The sequence below is a fragment of the Myotis brandtii genome, unplaced genomic scaffold, assembly GCF_000412655.1.
Source record: "Myotis brandtii unplaced genomic scaffold, ASM41265v1 scaffold84, whole genome shotgun sequence".
In the NCBI taxonomy this organism is placed as follows: Eukaryota; Metazoa; Chordata; class Mammalia; order Chiroptera; family Vespertilionidae; genus Myotis; species Myotis brandtii.
The window spans coordinates 8,402,327-8,427,429 of record NW_005371410.1 but is presented as its reverse complement, the minus strand read 5'-3'; positions in this window follow the sequence as shown (position 1 = coordinate 8,427,429).

The window sequence follows — 25,103 nt, the reverse complement described above, 5'->3', positions numbered from 1 at the left end:
TTGATTACACTGTTGTCTCTGAGTCTTAATGCAATATCTGTTCCCCAGCCTTGTTCACCATGTGGAAAAAGAATAGGATATGTCATTGCATCTAATGTAGGAAACAGGATATTGATTTGTTTCATTTTAGTGGCATTTGGATTATTGGGATCTGGTTTACAATGAATGAGCAAATCCCTTTCAAAAGAAGGTTCTCCATCTTTGTTTCTGTATATGACAGCAACCTTGGTTACACAGGGAGAATTATATCTACCTGGGTCACTGTTACAATCGTATTTAATTGCCATTGTTACCTCTGTGGGAGCAATACCTTTTGCTGCTGCTTCAGATTGGGCTTCCTTTTCTACCTCATGTAGCATCTTGTACAATTTTGTTAATTCACTTATTTCATGCATTAGGTTGTTGATGTTGATCATGAGTCTTTCTGGCATTGCTAATCTTTTACTTGTAGCTTCGGCTGTATCCAAAATATAGAGTTGAGCAAACTTCTGAGAAACACCATCCGAAGGATGTAAAGTTCCAGTACAGTGATAAACTTGTCCGTGTATTCTAAAACAGTATGGCCCATATCCTGATGGCGATGCAATATTTGCACCCATGGAAGCAAAAGCAAAAGAACTATTTATGGAACAAATATTTTCCAGGAAATTTTTACTGTCAGAATCTTCGTTTGTCATTAATCTTTTAAAATATGCCGGGTAATCTGGAAAATGTATATCATTTGGACAGACTTTGCCTTTGCTACAACATGGAGTAAATTTCCCATCGGATGGTTTTTCATCAGAGAAATTTAGTGATAGGCAAAATTCACATCGAACAGTCATTCCACCACAACTATGTTTGAGAATTGCATCCTCATGTACTCCATTTTCGCTGAGAAGGCAGTTCCTACAGGTATTTGTAGTATTTGTTGATGACTGTTCTCTAGACATATTCTGTCGTAGCCACTGCCTTCTTTCAACTTCAAAGGCACGTTGGTCTTTAGACATTTTCTGTCGATAACGCCGGTGTTTTTTGGCATCAGAACGACGTTTTTCCAGTAGCTGGTGTTCAGATACATTCTGTCGCAGGCACCGCCTTCTTTCAAGATCAGGCGCACACTGCTCTGCAGACATTTTCTGTCGATAACGCCGATAACGCCGGCATCTTTCAGCTGCAGAGCTACGTTGTATCAACAGTTGTTCTTTAGATATAGTCCCACCTCTCTACTGTCATGGTCTGAGATGCAGGTGAATGAGAGTCCTGGCTGTCAGGCCACTGAGAGCTGTCTGACCAAAGGATGATTCTGGCTGATTCTGTGGGGGTGGGACTTCCTCCTTCCTGATGTCAGTTTCCACAGCTGTGATGAGGAAGCTGGGGTGACAGAGGGAGCTGCGCCCTCCAAGCCGCCTTCTCTCTCGCTCTGCTCTATGTCCAGCGGTCTCCTGCTCTGCCAAGTCCTCCAAACCTCCCGCTCTCCACCTGCTCCTCTCCCGCTCTGCTCTCCACCGGCAAGGTCCTGGGAGCCCGTGGGCATGGGTAGGTGCAGGCAGCCTTGCCTCCTGGACCGGCGAAGGTCCTGGGAGCACATGGCCATGGCCGCCATCGCCTCCTGGGGCGCCTGACACATGCATATGCAAATTAACTGCCATCTTTGTCGGGTTAATTTGCATAGTCACTGATGGGCTGGTGGGCGTGGTTGGTGGGCGTAGCTTGAGCATAGCGGAAGGACGGCTAATTTGCATGTTTCTCTTTTATTATATAGGACTAGAGGCCTGGTGCACGAATTCGTACACCAGTGGGGTCCCTTGGCCTGGCCTGCCAGATCAGGCCAAAACTGGCTCTCTGACATCCCCTGAGGGATCCCAGATTGAGAGAGGGCACAGGCCAGGCTTAGGGACCCCACTGGTGCACAATCAGGGCCGGGGAGGGACACAGGAGGTTGGCCAGCCAGGAAGGGACTGCGGGAAAACTCCAGGGCGTGTCTGTCCTGTCTCACTCAGTCCCAATCATCTGGACCCCAGCAGCAAGTTAACCTACCAGTCAGAGCATCTGCCCCCTGGTGGTCAGTGCATGTCATAGCAAGCGGTTTAGTGGCCTTAGTATATCATTAGCATATTACGCTTTGATTGGTTGAACAGACGACTGGACGACCGGACACTTAGCATATTAAGCCTTTATTATATAGGATTTATCATAGCCTTTTTTTTCTTTTTTATTTGTCTATCACTTCCATATTTTCTACAAAGAGCATATTTATTGTTACAAGCAGGAAAAAAACACAGATGCACATACAATGAATGAAGGTCAGTGTTTCAAGTCCAAGTTTTGCCTCAGTGTACTCAATTTCCCCAGTGCAGTTTTGGTGTATGTGCTAGCCTTTGTGGGTCTTGGCCATCTGTTGGGTAATTCAGTACCCCCCATAACCCCCTCCTTAGTTCTGGCTCCTGGCATCTTTCTGTTTGCCACCTGTTACCAATTCCTGATCTGACTGACTCACCAGGTACTTCCAGATATGTTTTACCAACCCTGAGTCAACAGTACTAGAAAAGTTCAGTGCTAACTTTATGTTCCTTTCTTTCTTTTTAGAAAGGAAGTCTACAAAAGGTGTTCTTAGAGATGTGTAGTCCTGTTTGTTGCTGTCTCTCATCATGGGTAAAGAGATAAGTAGGAAAAAAGAAAAACAAAGTGTTTAATTCTGTATGGTTGAAACTGGCTCAGTATGTCTACTTATTAATGAGGGTTATCAATTTCTTAATACTGGATGCTGGGAATTTATATCCATGTAAGATTCAAGAGTGGTTATGTGCATCATATTGAACTATCTGTCTCAATAAAAGTAAAAGAAAACAAGGTAAAATACCTTATTATTCAAGGTTTGGGCTGAAGACAAGTAGCATTATATCTGCCCTACCTGTTTCTCCAGGAAGCAGCTCCCATAACCTAATCTATATCTACAAATGATTGATAGATCCTCCCTTCCCCCAACTGGTGGGCAGAGTATGACATAACCCGCAGCCCAGAAATACCTGAGTGCCTAACCATGTACCTTATATGGACTATACATTGAACCACCAATCAGCACCAGCCAAATACCCTAAGCCCTTGATTCCTAAGTACCCGAGTGCCTAACTATGTACCTTATATGGACCATATATTAAGCCACCAATCAGCACACGCTGAGTACCCTAAGCCCCCATTCCTTCCCAGTCCTCCCCTCAAAAGGAGTGCTCACCTCTGCACGGGTTGCTGCTCTCCCCTTGTGAGACAGCCCTGCAGGTCTTTCCCCTAATAAAGCCTGTAATTCCTGGTTTTCGGCTCCCGACTGGTCTTTCAATGATCATGATCTTTTAAAATCCAAATGTAATCGGACAATCAATGGGTCTGTGCTGCCTGTCACTATAGCATAGCCCTCTTAGCATAATTAGGCTTGACGTTATGAAGCTCCCTAGATCTTATCTGGGAAGCTAATGGGCTGAGGGAGATGCAGCAAGTGCTGCCAAAACAAGTGAAACTCACAAGAACATTGTAACTATGGTGACCACTACCTTGTTTACCTCTGGCTATAAAATAAAGGCTCAGCTTGCCATCTGGATCTCTCTCTGTGGCCTTAGCCAGGCACAGGAAGATCCACCTACACCCAACTTATTCTCTTTGTCTGTCTTTTCTACATCCTTCGCTGCCACCCCTCAGGCTCTCTGAAACCTTGGCTGAGCTGGCATGGCACAGAACCAATTAAGCAGAGACAGGGTTGAAACATATATGAGCGTTTATTCCATTACTGCCAGCAGTATGAGAGAGCAGCAGGTCAGCCACAAAAATCTGCTCTGCCTCTCCCCATAAGCCAGCTGCTTCTTTTGGATAGAAGGACAAAGATTACATGGGGAAGTAGGCAAAAAGGTATGCCAAATGGGCAGTTAACAGGTAATGCAGGATGGAGATTTGCAAAGGCCTGCAGATATTCAAAGGCGGTGGGTATTCAAAGAGCTGGAAGCTCTGGTTTCTGCAACAAAGTTGTTAATCTTTCCATGATAATAGGCAGACAGATCCCTGATGGGGAGGATGGCCTGCATTTCCAGTTGAGCTCCCAGGTCCCATGTGCAATTCCCAGCCAGGTTAGAATGTGCCTTCCTTAATCAAAATGAAACAATCACAATTTATAGAACATGATTAATATTTCTTATAATTATAGCTGGTCCCCAATATTCTATTTCTGCCCCTATCACAAATACTAAACTTCACTTGATCCACAGAAAGTGTTTAAACATTTCACTGTACTTTAATTTTACTATTTCATGTGCTTTACCTATTAATTTATTTATGGGAACTAGAGCTATAAATACAAGATTTCTCAAATGTTGCTACTCAAAAAGGAGACTGAACCAGAACAGTGATTTCACTTGGGGGCTTTATAGAAATGCACAATCTCAGGTCCCAGACTATACCTATTGAATCAAAATCTGCATTTCTGAAGAGGATCCAGGAGATTAAAATGCACTGATTTTAATGAAATCTTTTAAATGAAAACACATTCAGGAGTGGAAAAGATTGTGTAGTTTAGAAAAAGCAAATCCAGGCATTTTGGTATGCTTTATGCCTCCTCACTAGCCTATTAATTATTACAACTTTACAATGTGAGTTCTCCAATAATGGGGTCACCTTTTGTGATACTGCTCTTTAAGAAATGTATATGTGGTCTTCTTCTCTTTGCTGGCTCAGAGCTCCTAAAACAGCGGTTCTCAACCTGTGGGTCGCGACCCCTTTGGGAGTCGAACGACCCTTTCACAGGGGTCGCCTAAGACCATTGGAAAACACATATATAATTACATGTTGTGTTTGTGATTAATCACTATGCTTTAATTATGTTCAATTTGTAACAATGAAATTGGGGGTCACCACAACATGAGGAACTGTATTAAAGGGTCGCGGCATTAGGAAGGTTGAGAACCATTTGTCCTAAAACCCTTGGGATTTCTTGAGTGAAGAAAGGTGTCTATTGTTATGTTAAGGAGAAGACTTTTAAAATGCTGATAATCACTTAAAGATGGGAGCAGGCCAGCAGACAAAACAATCATGTAATTAGAGGATTGGAACTTTTAGTCCCATGCCTTGACCTCCAGGCAGGGAGAGGGCTGAGGTTGAATCAATTGCTCATGGCTAATGATTTAATCAATCATGCATATATAATGAAGCCTCCCACAGCACAGGTTTGGGGAGCTTCCAGTGGTGGACACTTGGAGATTTTCGATTTTCGGACATAGGCATGGCTGGAAAGGGCATGGAGTCTCTGAGCCCTTTCTCATACCTTGCCATATGCATCTCTTCCATTCGGCTGTTTCTGAGTTATATCCTTTTATAATAAACTGGTGATCTAGCGGTAAAATGTTTCTCTGAGTTTGGTGAGCCATTTTAACCAAGAAAGATGTTTTGGGAACCTCTAATCTATAGCGAGTTGGTCAGAAGTAAAGGTAATAACAACCTGGATTTGCAATTGACATCCTAAATTGTTTGGAATTGTTAGAACCTCAAAAATTGGTAGTGGGTTGCTTAGATGCATAGGTAACAGTCTGGACTTGCTACTGGCATCTGAAGTGGGGAGATGGTGGGGGCAGTCTTGTAGGACTGATACCTCAACCTATGGAATCTGACACTATCCTGGTAGATAGGGTCAGAACTGGGTTGAATTTTAGGCCCCCTTCTGCTGTCTGAGAATTGTGTGGGAAGACCCCCACACATTGGTTTTGGGTCTTGGAACCCATATAAGACCTTTCAGTCCATAGCAGTTACCATATGCCTTTAATTTCCTTATTTTAGTAACTGTTGCATAGCTTCCCTTTCTTCCTTCAGCTCTTGAGATTTTATGATTTAATCATTTTGTTCTGCTAAAACCAAAACAGTATCTTCTAAATATCCTCAAGAACAAATTTCCTCCCCAAACAAAAACTCAGATGAGTTGGTAAGATAGTATATTGATGCTTACACCTAGAATAATCCAATCTCTAGACTCAAAAATGTTAATAATTATGTCTAACTTCCATAGGATCTTAATATAATTCAATCCTTCCAAAGAGCCCAATCTTTAGTACTAAGAAGGAAGTCACTGGGAAATTATATTAACAATATAATCCTTCAACAAAATTCAATTTAATTAAAAACCAGGTGGTCCTGCATTTTTTCTCTAAGGCTGTATGCTAAAAAAAAAAACAATTGATCTTCTTTCCATAATGATTCAACTATAAACCAGGAGGAAAATGGAAGAGATGAATCAAAATATTCTTTCATTTTAGTTAATACAAATCAGGTATTTGGTAGAGGTTCATAATTATGACACTGAAAGTAGAAAACTATGTGAGAAAAAAATGTAGATTTAGCTAATTCAAAAAAAATTATTTCTATATACTAAAAAACCTACATAATTCAAGGGCATATTTATTTTAAACTAGAAGCCCAGTGCATGAAATTTGTGCACTCAGAGGAGGGGGGGGTCCCTCAGCCCAGCCTGTGCCCTCTCGCAGTCCAGGAGTCCTCGGGGGATGTCCATGTCTGACTGATGGCTTAGGCCTGCTTTCCGGGGGGGGCGGGGGGAGGCCTAAGCTGGCAGTCCGACATCCTTAGCGCTGCTGCAGAGGTGGGAGAGGCTCCCACCACCGCGGCTGTGCTCGCCAGCTGTGAGCCAGACTTCTGGCTGAGTGGCGCTCCCCCTGTGGGAGTGCACTGACCAACTGACCACCAGGGGGCACCTCCTGCGTTGAGCATCTGCCCCCTGGTGGTCAGTGCACATCATAGTGACCAGTTGTTCCGCCGTTCAGTCAATTTGCATACTAGCCTTTTATTGTATAGGATACAAACATACTTTTAAAAAATGAACATTGAGATTAATATGAAACCCAAGGGTCCTTACAATTTGATTTGGTTTGTGACTGTAGGTTTAAAAATGTTTTTTCCCCTCTCTTTCTCTACATCCCTCATAGACCTATCCTTTCCCCTAGAGAATTAGTAACCCCTGTAAAGCAGAAAACTGTAGCCCAGACCTGACTAATGATCACAAGGTCTGGACCTCTGGCAGGTGAAAGATAACATTTTGACCTAAGTTATGTTTCAGGTTCTGAGCCCTAAAATGGAACAATCCCTAGCTACTTTGCCATGAAACCAGATAGAAGGATGCCAGAGCAGACCTCAGAGCTGTCCTCAAAACCTAAAAAAATGATTCAGTATTGGTACCTCACCTCGAACCAATCAGGTCCCAAAAGAACCCAGAACCCGCACTCCACAGTGTCTTTGATTTTTGTCCTATATAATCTATAACCTACACACCATTGAGATGTCTGGTCTTTTAAAACATGAGCTCCCACACTCTGGATTGGCCAATTCAATATTAAACTATTTCATTTCTACACTGCAAACTTCTACTTATGTATTTCTTTCAGCCAATGCACACAGGCAGATGGACTCAAATACTGGGGTTTGGCAACAATATGTGAATAAAAAATGGGGAAAAATGATATAATTAGAAATTTCATACAAATCAAAAATGGCCATAAACGCCAGGAAAAAATATTCATCAGTTCACTAATCAAAAAAAGCGAAGTACAAGCATTGCAGAATTTACCAGGTGACCAAAATACACAAAACAGGTACTCAGAAGATTCAGGAAAAACCCTTTATTTGCAGATGTACTAGTACAGTGACTCAGGGGAGTCCGTTTCCAAAGCCTGAGTACCTCCTACAATGAGATTACTCCTTATATATATTCCTAAATTTTTTTTCCTAACTTCTGGGCTTTTGTGGCAGGCTTTCATAGCCCCTCTGTGGGTTGGGATGGGGGAAGTGAAATTGCACTCAAAGGCCTGGCCTGGGTGGTGCCACTGACTTCCCCTCTGGCTAAGCTGTTAAATTCTTGGTCTGTGGCCCTTGTAAACTGGGAGTATTTAGGAAAACAGATTACTGCCTAAGGAAGGGGGCAGGGACTTAATTATAGGCTAACAAGAATGTGCATTAGGATACTGGTTACTGGCACAGATTCAGATTGCTAGCCTCCCCCCCTCTCCCCCAGGTTGCCCCCTATATTCCCCCACAATAGAATAACAAAATATTGCCAATCTTTTTAATTTACATAAAATGTTAACTATATTATCCAAAAAATTTGAGAAATAATCACTCTGATGCATTGCTGGTAGAAAGGTAAAAGGTAAAATCTATCTCAGTTACAGTTTGGCAACATGCAAAAACAAAACAAAACAAAAAAAAAGCCTGAAATATTTGCATATAAAAAATCCAACCTTTCAAAATTAACTTTTAGAAAATAATCTGATCTCTACAATAGTGTTCAGCATGTCACCTGAAAAACTTTTAAAAACCTAAATGCCAAGTAAGAGGAGTTGATTGAATAAACCATGGTACATCTACACACTATAATTTATGCAAAAATTGAATAAACACTTGTCACCATCAGCGGGTATGAATGGCAGCTGCCGACCCTGATTGCCCCTGAGGGCTTCTTTACCTCCTCTGCTCCTGAGGGGTGATCGGGGCAGCAGCCGCCGCTGACACCCGCTGACAGTGCTGGCCTTGCTTGCACCCACTGCTGGCATGGCTCCAATCACTCTGCACTGTCAGCGAGTGCAAGCAGGGCCGGTGCCGTCAGTTAGTGGGAGCGGCAGTGGCGGGAGCAGGGCTGCTGGCAGAGAGGGGACCAGGGGCCACAGTGGGAGAGGCCGGGTGGGGGCACGGAGGATAGGCCAAGACCCATCTCTGTTCCCACCGCAGCCTCGCAGCCCATAGTTCCTTTCAAGGTGCACAAATTTGTGCACTGGGCCCCTAGTCTTTTAATATGGTTCATCTGTGTTTGAAAAAAAATTGTCTCTTAGGTTTCAGCAAACTTTTACCATTTTCATTATATAGTTCCATATTTTTTCTTGCTAATATTGTCAGCATAGGTAGCTAGTTAGTATTAATAAAGGAAGGGAACAAAGGGAATCAGACATTAAGCCTAATAACCCAGGGAGATGAATCAGACATTAAGCCTACTTCACTAGGAAGTTGCAGTATTCATAGGCTCCTTAGGGGACCACTGCATCCTCTGCCTTAGGGACTAAATACCCCAGCAACCCCCCAGTGGGCAGGAAGAATCTCCCTGGGAACAACCAACCTGGTATTGGGATTATGGTGTAGCAGGACGCAGGGAGGAAATTCCTTTGCTAGGCACATACACAGTAGAAGCCAAGATGTAGCTAGGGGAGGTAAACACATGTGCAGTAGAAACCACATGACAGCAGAACTGAGGCATGATCAGTAGAAGCCAAAATGGTGACATCAAGGGGCAGAGTCTGTCCTGAGAAAATTTGAGGGAAGATCAGATAGGATGAGGATAAGGAACCCTGTAAGGTCCAGGGAAGAGGATGGTGCAGGGTAGAGCCCAGCACACGCCCAGGAAATAGGTTGGATAATTTGAAAGCAATCATGCTCATTCCCCAAACCAAGAAAATACACATATGGAGGATTATCAAGGATCGGATCATAGTAGTGGCTTCTAGAGACTGCCCACCCTCTACATCCCGAGGGCGTACTATTTCCCTTCACCCCAATAAATCTTACTACTACATTTAAACTTCTCCCACACCGGTGCCTTCTGAAATTCCTTTCTTGCAGCACCGCCAAAACCCATTTTCACTGGCAACAATATTACATCAAGATATTTCATATTTTCATTGTATCTTAAAAAAAGACTTTTTGTTCCATATTCATCTAACGTCTTAGATAGCATGAAAGCAGATCACTCAAATAAATTATTCTAAAAACATATTTTAACATCAATTCTGACACAATTAGGAAGCAATAAATAAGCTATGAACTTTTCACAAGGACAAAGGTAAAGTGATCCAGAGTAGAACATGACAAATAAATAAGAAAAAATATGACAAATATCTGTATTCACTAAAAGAGGTCAATTAAGATTCGCCCATATATTTTCCTTAAAATAAGATAATCTCAAAATAAAATTTGAAATTCCTCTTTCCAAAAATCATCAAACAGAGCATATGTTAAAATTACCACAGAAAGATTTATATTTAAAATTGGATGATACCATAATGCTCTGGTTTACAAGAATCACATTTAAAAAGCACCGTGTATTAAAATAGTTAACCAATTTTCTGGATCACACACTATTAAGAATAACTCTCCTGATCAGGCAATGTGATTGGGGGGAGGGAGAAAGCAGGAATGCCCTCCTTCTGTGTAGCGTGAATAAGGGCAATAGCTGTTAAGAGGAGAGCTTAATTCCCTTGGATTCAACCTTCCTATACAACAGATGTGAGGGTTCCTATGATGCAAACTGCCAGGAAGGGATTTAAGCTAGACTAAGAATACATCCTTTATAATAGTAAGGAACAAGAATTCTTTGGAGATTTGGGGGCAAACAGATACAGAGAATTAATCCTGGTTGCTGAGATTCTAACACCAAAAAATCCATAGTACATGTTCCCTAGAAAACAATAAATCGAGTGTGAAGATGTACACATTAATTATTTATTAGATGTATTTAATGATGACCTAAGAACAGGTAGTAGAAATAATCTCAATCAACTTCAACCCAAAAGATAGGGGATCTGCAGGAATAAATGAATCTCAGATTTGAGGAAGTGTTTAAGTCAGTATTTAAGCAACTAGGTGATCCACAAAACCCAGATGTTTGTAGAATATGGAATATTGATTAACTCAGAAAGGACCACTCCATTTTCATACCAAAACTTTTAAAATAAAATCTTTGTAAAGTGTGTTCCTTTATCTTCAATCCTAATAATTATAGAATATTAAGCATGCCTGTTATTACTACAGTGAATTTTATAAAATCATAATTTTCAATTGTTTCTGATAGCTTATTTTACATTCAATTTTTTTCTTCTAAATATAAAAAAAGATTCTGGTCTTTCATGCTTTGACAGTATTCCTAAGGTAAAATTTAATAGTCTGAATTAATATTAACTGAACATAAAATTAGAAAGAGTGAGATTGATTTGTAAAACTGTAAAAGATAACCAAAAATATACACAATTCTCTAGTTTCATTATTCAATCTATTAACTGCAAAACCCTCAAAGCCTACATTCACTAAAATATTAGAGTTAAAAAATCAAAGGTACAAAATGTGTGTTTTTGAGAAAATGTGACATGAAAAAATACCTCCATTCAACAGAAACCCTTCAATGAACTAAAAGTGAATTCCCAAGAAGTTGAATTAATTCATGATTTCAAAAACAACTATATTTCACGTAGTGGTGTCATATTGTTTACTTATAAACTGAGAAAACGCAAAAGTTTCTGTAGAAATCTGATTTGTCTGAAAACAGAACTCAACAAAATGACTCATGAGGGAATGAATACACATTAGCCAAAGTTTAAAGAGCATCTTAAAACCATTTTCTGAAATAAACAGCATTCAGTTTTGATTGTTAGATATCTTACTTAACCAAGTAATTATTCTGAACGAGTAACTGAGCCTTGGTGAGAAAATCAGTTATAGCATATATTGAAATGGAACACTCTTAGATGGAAAAGAATAGGGTGACAGAGATGATGATGATTCTCATTTACACTGGATTTTAAAGAAGGAATTTAACAAAGTGACTATGTTTCTTTTTTAACATCCAGGGAACAAAGCCAGAGATCTGAGAACAGTTAGTGCTATATATATATAAAAAAAAAAGAGGTTAAAAAATCACCAATTCTAACAAACGTAAGTAGGTACTGGATTAAATAAAAGTGGTTTTTAATGGACAACGGTACACTGTTCTCTAACCTGTCTCATGAGGCAAAGAAAAACAGAGCCATTCTAGGAAATGACAGGGATGAGTTGTATTGTGATCCTTCAATTGTTGAAGGTATTGAAATTTATATAAAGATCTAGTTGCTAAAAATCAGGTTGCTATTATTTTTGAAATATTAAATTTTACTTGTAATTTCTATGATAGTAAATGGACACTGAGTCCTGCCCTAACCAGTTTGGCTCAGTGGATAGAGCGTCAGCCTGCGGACTCAAGGGTCCCAGGTTTGATTCCAGTCAAGGGCACGTACCTTGGTTGCGGGCACACCCCCAGTAGGGAGTGTGCAAGAGGCAGCTGATCGATGTTTCTCTCTCATCGATGTTTCCAACTCTCTATCCCTCTCCCTTCCTCTCTGTAAAAAATCAATAAAATATATTTAAAAAACAAACAACAACAACAAAAACCCAGAGTCCTAAGTCAGATATAACCTTTTTAAAATACTATATTCCTAGTTTTCAGAAAATAACACCAAAAATCAACTACTAATATGCTCACTCAAGACTCTGGTCTACTTATATGTTCATATTCAGATTTTAGTTCCCTTTATTGAGCACTAAAAACAATAAATAAAAATATGCTTACAGCTTTCAAAAGAACATATTATAAAAATATAACATGAAAGATTAAAAGCAGAATACAATACAATAGATAAACTAGTGATAATAAAGGTGGTAAAAACAGAAGTGAATTATTGCAATGGAAAAAATATTGTAAAAAATATATCTACACTCACTACAATGGCTAAAACTAAAAAGACCAACAACCAAACGTTGGTGAGGATGAAGCATAACTGGAACGCTCATACATTGCTGGAGGAGATACAAAATACTACAGCCACTCTGGAAAAAAAAACAGTTTAATAGTTTTTCTAATAAAATTCAACTTATGTGTACCATGTGACTATGCAATCCCACTCTTATATATTTATTCATGAGAAAGTAAAGCTTAGGTTCACACACACACACACACACACACACACACAAAAAACAAAACAAACAACCCTGCATGCAAATGGTTCTAGCAGTTTTATTCGTAATCACCAAGAACTGGAAAGAACCAAACAGGTCATCAAAAGGTAAATGGAAACAAACTGTGGTATATATGGTAGAATACTATTCAGCAATAACACAAAAAAAAATTCACCGATTTATGCAACAACATGAATGAAATTTAAAAGCATTTTGCTAAGTGAAAGAAGCTAGACAGAAAAGAATACAACATTATATGATTTTATTAATACAAAATTCTGGAAAAGGCAAAACTATGGTAAAATAAAGATCATTAGAGGCCAGGGGGCATACTGACTTCAAAAGGGTAAGATAAATATTTTGGGGGGTGATGGAAATGTTCATCATGATTGTAAATGTTCAATATCATGATTGTGGTGGTGGTTATATGGCTATATAAATTTGTCAAAACTCACTGAATTATATATTCAAAAATGGTAAATTCCACTGTGTATAAATAATACCTCAACAAAGCTGATGTTTAAAAGCATTACAAAAGAAAAATAAAAAAAAATTGGTATAAAATTTCCAATGTGTGTTTGCCTTAAAAACAGGATAATTAATGAATAGAAAAAGAAAAGAAAAATCAACAATGTGAGGTAACAAATCTCATACCTATTAATAAATCAAATCAACAAACCTAGATGATATTGTGGATGAATGGTTAAATAACACAGACCTAGCTTTATAATGGAGATATTGTTATTAAGAGTTTAAAAAATGGGTCATGGTGCTGTGTAATGGAAATTATTGTTTTCAGCTTGGATTCTCTACTACAGGAAACAAGTTATAAACTTCATCATGGCAGGATGGGAGAGGATGCTATTAGAGGCAGATTAAGTAGATATAGGACAGAACACTCAAGTTAGAGAGAAAGAGAGAGATAGAGAGCCAGGGAAAACAAATCATTATTTTGGTTAAAAGTCTATATTTTATGGAGCTTATTGAAAGTAGCACATATGTGTGGAAATTCATTAAAAAGTTATCTGAAATTCATTTTAATTAAATAAAATGAAAAGAACAAAAATTTAAAAAAAACTATGTAAAAAAAATCACAATAAAGATTCTGGAGATTAGTAGCAACCTCTTAGCACAAACTAGAAAGGAACCATAGTGATGTGGAACATGCAGCCTGATTGAAGAAACTTTCCCAGAAGTTTCTAACTGAAACTGAAGATATATCACTTTTCAACATTAATTTTTTTCTTTGAATATGCTCACACAAACATATAATAAATGCCTGTAGTTCTCATTTAAGCATGTGTTCGATTATTCTCGAGCAATTCTGTTGTCATTAAATGTACTGAACTATACAGGCTATATTATGGTGACGAGTAGAAATTTTTTTAAATTTTACTCTAAGCTTAAAAAATTTGTAATATGGCTCACATGAGCATTGCAGAAGTTGAGGAATGAGAAAAAAATTGAAATGCTCAGGAATATTTTACACATAAACAAACATACATACATACATACATACAAGGACATGGGTGACTTGAGCCTGTGTGTATGTGTGTAATGTACTCTCTTCTTTAATTTGAAAAGTTTTTTTAACAAAGTGTTGAAAATAGTATATGAGTTAAATATGCAAAGCCACTAATTTTGTGTATTTCCCATGCTGAGACAGGCTTATCCTTTCTTAAATAGAAGGGGGTGCTCTTCAGTTATTTTTTTAAGCCTTTCCCAGATTACAGTTTCTCTTCAGCCATTCCAAAAGAGTTCTACTCTGCACCTGCGCAAATCAATACTAGCTCACAGCGGGACGTCGAAAGCAAAGAAATCTACTCTGCGCCTGCATGAAGACCCAGCATGAAGACCCCCCCGCCCCACACACACACACACAGAGGCAGCCCTCGGGTTACATCGGACTCGACATACGTTGTTTTATGGTTACGTTGCCATTTCTCATTTATTTATAAAAAAAAAAAGTTCCATCATTTCGTCATATGTACGTATGTGCTTTATGTTTTTTATTATTTATTTACCACGAGTAAAGTTCAGGAATTATCTTTCTTTTAAATTTTTTTACTGTTTCACTTCATTACTGCTGTGTATGTGCTCCATGTGAGTGACATAGGTGCTTATGTAGGTGGGTTCCGACTTACGGCGAAAATCGCATTACTTCGCGCCATAGGAACGGATCTTCGGATCTTCGAGGTAACCCAAGGACCTACTGACCTTAGGAGCAGTTCAGGGAGCTAGTCTTCATTAGTGTGTGCTTCCTTGATTCATCAAGCTCCCGCCCTCCCTTTACTGCCACCTTGTTTTCAGTAAACCTTTTCTTTTGATTATGTTTTGCCTCCTCTCTTGATTTTCTGTCTTGGGGTAGGGGGTGGGGGGCAAGAACCCCTTCGCCAGTGACAATCTCACTTAGTTTTTAATGCATTTATGACTTATAAAATGATTTTTATAATAGATTATTGGTACACTGATAGTCTGCAAGAATTCAGTTCTTAATGAATAGTGTCAATACTGCTCATGTAAGTTTGAAATACAAATTTGGTAAAATACTAACATGCAAAATAAGTGGTTAGCTAATAGAATGGGACAGACATGATTTCAAAAGAATACAACAGAAGGAGCTAGCAATGCAAAGTTGTAGTAGAAAAATGCATCTATATGATCAAGGGAAAATGCTTAGCAAATTTATTTATATTCCCACTAAATAAAAAAGTTGAACTAATGAAGAAAAATCCTTAAAAATGATTATTTGCAGGAAAACACAGTCCATGACCATCTGCTCTATGAAGAAATGGGAAATATCTGCATCATTCCGAAGGTGTGCAAGGCATATGTTACTCTTAGTGGAATAGGTAATACACACATTTCAAATTATTTATTAGAATAAAACCCAGTTATGTCTAGATTAAAAGGCATTAATTCAATTTTAATGATATGGATTTAATATAGTATAGCTTTTTCTGTGAACTAGAGGAATTATAAATCTTTGCTAAAATGAATGAAATACTGAACCAAATACCTCGATCCTGGATAGATAATCAAAATATGTCTGAATTATTTATAGAATTTGTGCTCTACCTAATAAAAAAAGTAACGGTGGACTTGTAAGTAAAAGAGTTTCAAGTCCTGACAAATAGCCAACATCAAGAAACCATTACTTAATTTTCAAGAGAATAATCATTAGCAGAATGCAACATTCTACTTCCAAAGAAAAGAACTGGTGGCAGGCCCATCAAAGTACCTTTCTAACCGAAACCATCTATCAGAGGAGAGCCATAGACAACAACAGAGCATGTCTTATTTCATCGACTCCGCATCCAAGTGCACAATGTTGCTCCAGGCTAGGAATTTAGGAAAAATTGACTTTCACCCAAACCAAAGTGTTTCTCATCCAGTACATTTTGAATTTGACAACTCATGGTTATTTCCGAATTTTTCTCTACCTTTTGCATTTACACATCTAGGGTTCCTCCAAACAAGATGCTCCCCAAACAACAATCTACAAGATAACCATGTGTTTTCTGTCCTTTACCAACAGCAGCAATACTCATTCCCTTAAGGTTTTCAAAGTAGATGCTCTCCATACAAAGCTCCATCGACTTTTACAGTATTGTCCAAAGGGTTGGTGATATTGCGTCACAATGGCATCCATCTTTCTCTCTAGCTCTTATAGAAATGGGAGGGGAAAATAACAGGAAGAAATTAGAAAATGCTTTGCTCCCAGAAAACTGCAGATTTAATCCCTACCCCTATGCATCCTCAACTACTTCTACTCACACACATTTGTTCTACCTCTCCTCACTCCTCAGTCTTGCAAATGCAATGGCGGGCATACTCGGCCTTCTTCTAAAAGCAACAAGGAGATGGCCCTTTTTTCAAAATTATTCTGTACTGTTCTGCGGCCACGGTTGCACTTTTCACAGTTGGGCTTATTCTCCACATTGTTGTATCCAGTCAAAGCCACTCAAGAATTCCTATGGTCCCAGCAGCACTAAAAATACATAACAGCCTCCTTACAATAATGGCTGTGAATCACAGCATTCCTCGGCTGACATAAGTAGTTAAAATAGTTGGGGGGAAAAAAAAGTTAAATAAAACTTTTTAAAAAGTTCAAGCAAAAAAAAAAAAAGAAAAAGGGGGTTAAAAAGGCTCCCCCACCCTCTAAAAAAATTTAAATCTGTCTCAAAATTACAAACGTCCTCAGCAACATCAAATGCCGCAGCTTCAAACGACATAAGTAGTTAAAATAGTTGGGGGGAAAAAAAAGTTAAATAAAACTTTTTAAAAAGTTCAAGCAAAAAAAAAAAAAATGAAAAGGGGGTTGAAAAGGACTCCCCTACCGTCTAACAATATTAAAGTCTGTCTCAAATTTACAAACGTCCTCAGCAACATCAAATGCCGCAGCTTCAAACACACGCGCCAGCTTCAAGCCCGACAGCTTCAAATGCCGTGGCTTCAAACACGCGCGCCAGCTTCAAACGCGCCGCTTCAAACAGTCTCGGGTACCATCTTGCACCCGCTCCACGGAGCACAACCTCAGGGCCCTCCGGCGGCCCCGTCCCAGAGGCCACACAGAGGCTTTGTTGGGGGAAAAATGGGAAGAAGAAGAAAAAAGGAGACATATAATTTGCAGACGGTAAATTAGCCCGTAGAGGGAGCTCCCCTAGCCCCATCGTCTCACAGTAATTGGAATCGCTGTAATTGAAAACGTAGCCCCATCCTTTGTTAGAAAGAGCCCCCAGGGGTCGAAGGGAGCGTGTCTTGCTCCATACCGATCTCTGCATGCCTATCACATGCAATTCCACTTAGACACCCCCTTGACCGTGTGTTTTGTTATTGCAACAAAAAAGATGATGATTCTTGGCTACACATGTTCTCCAAAACCTGCCTAGAAATTAAAGGGACCCGTCTACGTGTGCTGTGAAGGTGACTTCAACGGAATCAAGACCATAATAAGAATCAAGTTCCAACAATTAGAATTGTCATGGCAATAACCTGTCCCCCATTCACGGCGTTTGGTTTAGAAAGCTATGTGCTTTCTTTCAACCTTGACTAGAGATACGCTTGTGGCTATCATTTCTCTCGCTGTCTAGAGTGCTTTAACAGGCATGCTGCAATGGGCCTTCAGACAAAGGGATAAAACCGGAAAACGACATGATATAATGGCAGAGAGCCTTTTCAATAAAACATGAGAGGAACAAAATTCCAAATTTCTGTGGGAAAAAATATCGGGGAGAAAGTACACTCAAAAAGAAAAACATCTCAATGTGCAGTTGAAGGTAAAAATCTATTATCTGCTCTCTTGAAACAAATTTTGAAGGGCAACAATAATTTACATTTATATAATTCTTAAATATTTAAAAATTTTAAATGTATGTAAAATTGAAATGGTTTCTGAAAGTTTTTAACCTTTGAAGTGAAGTGATTTCCATCTTAGAGTAGACACAAACCAAGAATGTGAAGGAAGGTCAAAATGTATAATAAAAAATTTAACATGTAGCTTTTATTTTATTGAGGAAAATCTACTAGGTGTTAAGAAAAACATATCTACTTCATTTACATTAACTGGCATGCATGTATGTTATTGCTGTTTCTCTGTAATATGCCTGCTTGTTTTGGGGGTTATGATTATACTTCCTATACTCTGCAATTTAAAAATATATAATAAAATTTGAGAATAAAGGGATGTCTTAATATGAACTACAACAGATATAATATCAACAATTGTAAAGGCCAATCATAAACATGTGGGAAATCATTTGCCCGAAGATGTGGGACAGAACTCAATTTCAAACATATAATAATTACATCTAGCCAAGATTCCATTTCAGGAATAAAAAGTATCTGAATTTTATCTGAATTTGCCTTCGTGCTCAACAATCTTTTCACTGCTTCATGTATTTCCTATAATAGAAAACGCCTCACTTTTCTGATGTACCTGATAGACAGGTCCCTGATTTCCATATCTCATTTCAGGATAAACCACTAATAGGGAGAGCTTTCCTTACTCTCCCTCAAAAAAAATCCTGAGATAAGTTTGGGGTTGAATTCATTAATTAAATTATAGAAGACAGTAATATTTTCCAAAATTGCCAAACTAAAGAACTCTCAATATACTTCTAAATAAAACAGAAAGGATATACTTCAGACCAAAGATCAGGGAAAAAATGTTTGATAACAAATGGAATGCTTTAATTGGTGGGGGTACAGCTCATGAATATGTACTATTAGACCAATTTTTCTTCCTTAAGATTATTATGAATCTTAACTTTTTAAATCTAGTGTGGCCATACTATAATTTATCATCCAAAACTGTACCTTTTGAGGGCATAAGGGGGCACTAGCGATAATTACTCCTGGCCTGGGCAAACCCAGCTGTATGGTTGTCTTATATGAAGACAATGTGAAGTAGCTGCTTTCTAAGAGGAGGTATGGATAAGTCTGGATATATTTTGAAATAAATTAGTTATTTGGAGGCTACTCTGAAAAATAAGACCTGGAGCCAATTTAATAAAAATTATAACAGATTCTGAAGGTAGTAGGTAAGGACTTGAGCCTAACAGATCTATGGGAGCTGCTAGGCTTCATGTATATCTAAACATCTTTCAACATCTGTCATCTCCACCATAATAAACTACAAAAGATAAATAAACATTCAGATATAATATGTGGCTTTATAACTTCTAACCCATAAAACAGGAAAGGATTACACTGTCCTATACTGATACTTCTATACTTCTTTTTTGTGTTTCAGCTATCAGTGAGACGTGTATATATGTCTTTAAATTTATACTTTATTTATATATTTAATATCATATATATACTTTAAGCCAGGTGATGGGAATGTATTTTGTTATCAATTACTCATGAGTTGAAACAGGCTTTTTGGGCTTAACCATTTCAGAACATCTGTTAAATGCAAGGACAAAATGGAGATTGCTTAACAAACTATGCAGTAAGATAGCTACAATTTTGTTTTCCCTTTTCAAGGGAAAATAAAATAAATTTTCCATCAGTCACAATGAGAGCTGGAGGGACTGATTATTCAAAATACAGTAGCACCGACAGTTCTCCAAATTTTCCCCAAGATATAGCATTTGTGCTGAGTATTCAATAATTTCCTCAAGCTGTACACCTGAAAAATATATGTCTCAAGTCTCGTGTTCATAATCTGGTAGTCAACCACATGTGCTCATAGCCCATATCTTTAAAACAATGATTCTCTTGGGTATGCAAATGTACTGGGCTTGCAACATGTTTATTCAAAAGAGTAGGGAGAATGATTCTTATGTGAGCATCTGCAGATTTCCATTGGAAATCTGCATACAACAATACATTTCCCCACAAATTTATTTTAAAAAAATTGAATGACAGTTACACATGTTTTAAGGTTTTACCAAGAGTTAACAAATCTCAATTTGTTAACAATTTTTCATCAAGAAAAGCACATGAAAGAAATGAAGTTAAAGTATGTATGTCAGGACCTATTACTGGTTTACTGCTTACATTTTTGCCTGACCTTGAGAAAAAAATCCAAACATCCTGGTGTTCCTAACCCACCAGACTTTTCACCATACACTAGCCACTTGCTATCCCACTGCTTATCCTGGCCTTCCTCTCATAACTAGTCAGCTATTTTCTCTTTTCATTATCAACCTGAACATATAAATTTAAAAATGTTAAAATAACTTTTAAAATAACTCAAAAATTCATCATCATAGTAAAATATATTAATATACATATATTGGAAACGGATATATAAAGCACATAACGAAGTAAATACATAATATTAAAAAAAGACGATATTAAATGCTACAACTATACACAAAAACATAAACGTTTATTGATTTGGTTTTATGGACATATAAATAATTAAAAATGATATACACAAGCAACATTGTACCCAAAAAAGAATAAAACACTCATTGTCTCAAATGAATATTTACATCTATTTAGCATGCATTATGACCACAACATAAAAATTCAATAAATTTCCTGAAGTACATATCACAAGGCCATATTTTCTTTTTCCAATACTTTAAAAACAAAAAGATAAGAAATTTCTATTTCCAATACTGATGACTTTATTTAGACCAAATCTCCCAATGATAAAATGCTGAATAAAATATTTTAAAATCCCTTTAAAATCATTTGTAAGTTAATAAAGTTGTACACACACAACCCTAAGGCTAGGGAAGAACAAAATACAGGACTATAAACTGTACACATGAGGTCATATGCCCATTTTGCCAAAATGTGGTCTGGGCAGAGATGGGAGCAAGTCAAGGTCTAGGACCTCCCCAGGCAGGGAGTCAGAGGGAAAGACTCTCCCTCACATTAATTTGGGACCAAAGGGTTTTGCACCTAATGTAAAACTGATTTATAAGCACTGCTTTGTAGGTACAAGAGGAAAGATTGAGACAAAAAGAAAAGCTGAAAAAAGCTCTTTGAATAGATGTTGCCCTGGCCAACCTTCCAGCAGATTTGCTCTCTGGAGATTTCTGAGAACTTCAAGTTTTTTATGTTAGGTTAAGGATGGCTTTTACTGGTCTCACTCACATGCACTACTGAGAAGCACGTGTAAATCTCTGGTGGAAGGTGCCTTCATCCTGGCCTCAAAATATATACTTTTTCAAGGGCAATTGCAACATGCAGGCAAAAGTAACAAAGCATAGAAAGAAATAGGGCACTATAAGCCAGAATCAAGAGAAAAAGCAGATAGTAGAAACAGACATGCATCAGATATTGAAATTATCAGATACAGTTTGTGAAGCAACTACACTTATTATGTTTTAAAAAGTAAAAGTCATAGAAATACCTGTAGAGAAGAGTAAACTATAAAATGTAAAATAATGAGTCAGAGTTCACCTACCAACAGCAGTTGACATTGTTTCAGACCAATTCTCTCACTGGAAACAAATGCACCATCTGGACCAATATATTTTTTAAATATCTGTTTGAAGACACTAGCAGTGATGGCAAACCTTTTGAGCTCGGCGTGTCAGCATTTTGAAAACCCCTAACTTAACTCTGGTGCCGTGTCACATATAGAAATTTTTTGATATTTGCAACGATAGTAAAACAAAGACTTATATTTTTGATATTTATTTTATATATTTAAATGCCATTTAACAAAGAAAAATCAACCAAAAAAATGAGTTCGCGTGTCACCTCTGACACGCGTGTCATAGGTTCGCCATCACTGGACTAGAGAGATACCAGGGTTCTAAGGAGAGAAGGAAAGCCCATCAAGGTAAACCCTGTATCTGAAACTGCCTTTTCCATCAAGATAATGGCCAATTTCCTGCAGGTGAGAAACTGAGAAGTTGAGCAGATATGTCAATAGATGTACAAGTTGGAAAGACAACATTCAGAGTACAAAGAAACTTCTCTGATACACGCACTGGCTTTCAGTTTGATTTTCAAAAGGTTGCATCCTAAAAAAAAATAAGTAAAAACTGGAAATACACCAGCCCTGACAGGTACTGAAGCCTAGATTAAAATCACTTCAATTTCTGATTGGATTAGGGTGACCATGTTGCTGATGTCTCTACCCTATTGCCTTTCAGAAGTAGAGGTAAATGCATTCTGCAGAATGGGAAAGCCATCTAGACTCTAGATATGTTTATATAATCATATACAATGTTTAACATAATCAAAATAACCAAGCATGGAAGAAATTAAGACATAACTGAAAACTTAAAGAATAAACAAACCATATAAAAGATCTATAGGAAACCTAGGTAGTGGTAATAGACACAGAATTTAAGTAACTATAATTAAAGTATTCCAGGAATTAAAAGGTAATATTGAGAATGTTGGCAGAAAACTGATAACCTGCAACTACAAAAAGAAAAAAGAACAAACTAAAAATTATAGAGCTAAAAAACACAGTAACTTAAAAATAAGAACTCAATAAATGAGCTTAACAAAAGTTTAGATAAAGCTGAAAGAGAGGATAGTAATCTGAAAGATAAATTAGAAGAAAATGTTAAAATTAAATTACGAAGATAAAGAAGGAAAAAATACTAAAAAAAAGCACAAGTGACAATAGTGGATCTCAGAATATAAACTGATATAGTCACTATGGAAGATACTATGGAGGGTCCTCAAAAAATTAAAAATAGAACCACTACTTGATCCAGCAATCCAACTTCTAGGTATATATCTAAAGGAAATGAAAATAGGATATCAAAAATATATCTGTACTCTCATGTTTATTGTAGCATTATTCACAATAGCCAAGATATAGAAACAACCTAAGTGTCCATCAATGGAGGAATGGATAAAGAACAGGAATTTTTAAATTCTGAAAATTGTTTCAGTCATTAGAAAAATAATTCCAGATGGAAAGCCAGAGATGCTAGAAGGAAAGAAAGAAGAAAATGGCAGGTATAAGAATAAACCTAAATGAACATTATGAATTCTGAGTTCATAAAACAACATGATAATGATGATTGTGCTTGCATATATGTGTATTTTTTAAGTTATAAGACAACAATAATAAAAAATTATGGAGACAGGCAAATGAAATCAAAGTTTTCCAAAAGCCATACATTTGCAGGGATAAAGGTAAACTGTTAGTTAATATAATACTGTGATAGGTAAGGAGTGACTGCTATAATGGTAGGGTAATTACAAAAATAAATTTTAAATGTTTTACATCTTCTAAACCAGTGGTTCTCAACCTTCTGGTCCTTTAAATACAGTTCCTCATGTTGTGACCCAACCATAAAATTATTTTCATTGCTACTTCATAACTGTAATGTTGCTACTGTTATGAATCATAATGTAAATATCTGATATGCAGGATGGTCTTAGGTGACCCCTGTGAAAGGGTCGTTCGACTGCCAAAGGGGTCGCGACCTACAGGTTGAGAAACGCTGTAAAAGAGGAGAAAATAGAATGATAAGAAACCATTTGTTAGTCCAATAAAACATAAGTGAAAGAAAAAGCAAAAAATATAACAGCTCTGTAAGGATAAATTTAAAATCATATAATTTTAAACAAAAACGTATCAGTTACTCCAATAAATATAAATGTGCTGCATAATTCAGTAAAAATATCAAAGTGGATTTACAACTAAGTACATAAATTGGTATTAACTTGTTAAATTAAATACATATAAAAACCTATTCACAAATGTTGTAAAAGGATAAGAAAAATGTCGTATGAAAAAAAGCTATAGCTATATTAATATGGGAAAACATAGACTTGAAGGCAAAATGTATTTATATAAATAAAAGTTACATCATAAATAAAGGCTCAAATTCAATAAAAACAATAAAAAATTTTAACTCACTATTTAACATTGCTTCAAAATAAATAAAACATTTATAGGAAAAATAAGTAAACAACAATCAGCATGGGAGAATCTTAAAAATAGTTTTCCCACTATACAAGAGAATTAGCAGGCAAAAACAGTAAGTGTATACGAAGATTTAAAGAATAAAATTAATAAATTTCAGTTACTGGATATATAGATAGGAACTAGAGATTATACCCTTCCTTAAGGACACAGAAATTTATCAAAATCAACCATGTACTAAGTATTTACTAGAAACTCACAAAATGTTTTCCAATATTTGAAATCATAGAGTATTTTTCCTCTAAATAAAATGTAGTTGTGCTGGAAAATAACATAATTAGAGTATTACATGTGTTTGTATATCAAGAAATATACTTCTAAATAACTATGGGTCAAATAATCAAACACAAAGAAAACTAGAAAATAATTTAAACTGAATAATAAAACACTACATAGAAAATTCTAAGGGATGTAGCCAAAACAATACCTAGAATTCTATTTATAATCTTGAATGCTCATATTAGTAAAATAAAAATGCTAAAAAATTTATTAAGATTGGATTCATCTCAAGAAGATAAGAAACAACAGATTAAAAGAAAGTTGAAGAAAGAAAATAGCAAACATAAGAGCAAATATTGAGAGGATCAACAAAGGCAAATGTGTTTCTTTGAAAAGAATAAGAATGTGATAACCCTCTGGTACAAATGATCAAGAAAAAGGAGAGGAAGTATAATAAAGTGATATCATGAATGAAAAGAGGAATTTAATAAGAGACATTTAAAAATAAGCTTTGGCCATAGAAAATTATAAAAATAAAATTTAAGCCCTAACCGGTTTAGCTCAGTGGATAGAGAGTTGGCCTGCGGTCTAAAGGGTCCCAGGTTCGATTCCGGTCTAGGGAATGCACCTTGGTTGTGGGCACATCCCCAGTAGGGGGTGTGCAGGAGGCAGCTGATCGATGTTTCTCTCTCATCGATGTTTCTAACTCTCTATCCCTATCCCTTCCTCTCTGTAAAAAATCAATAAA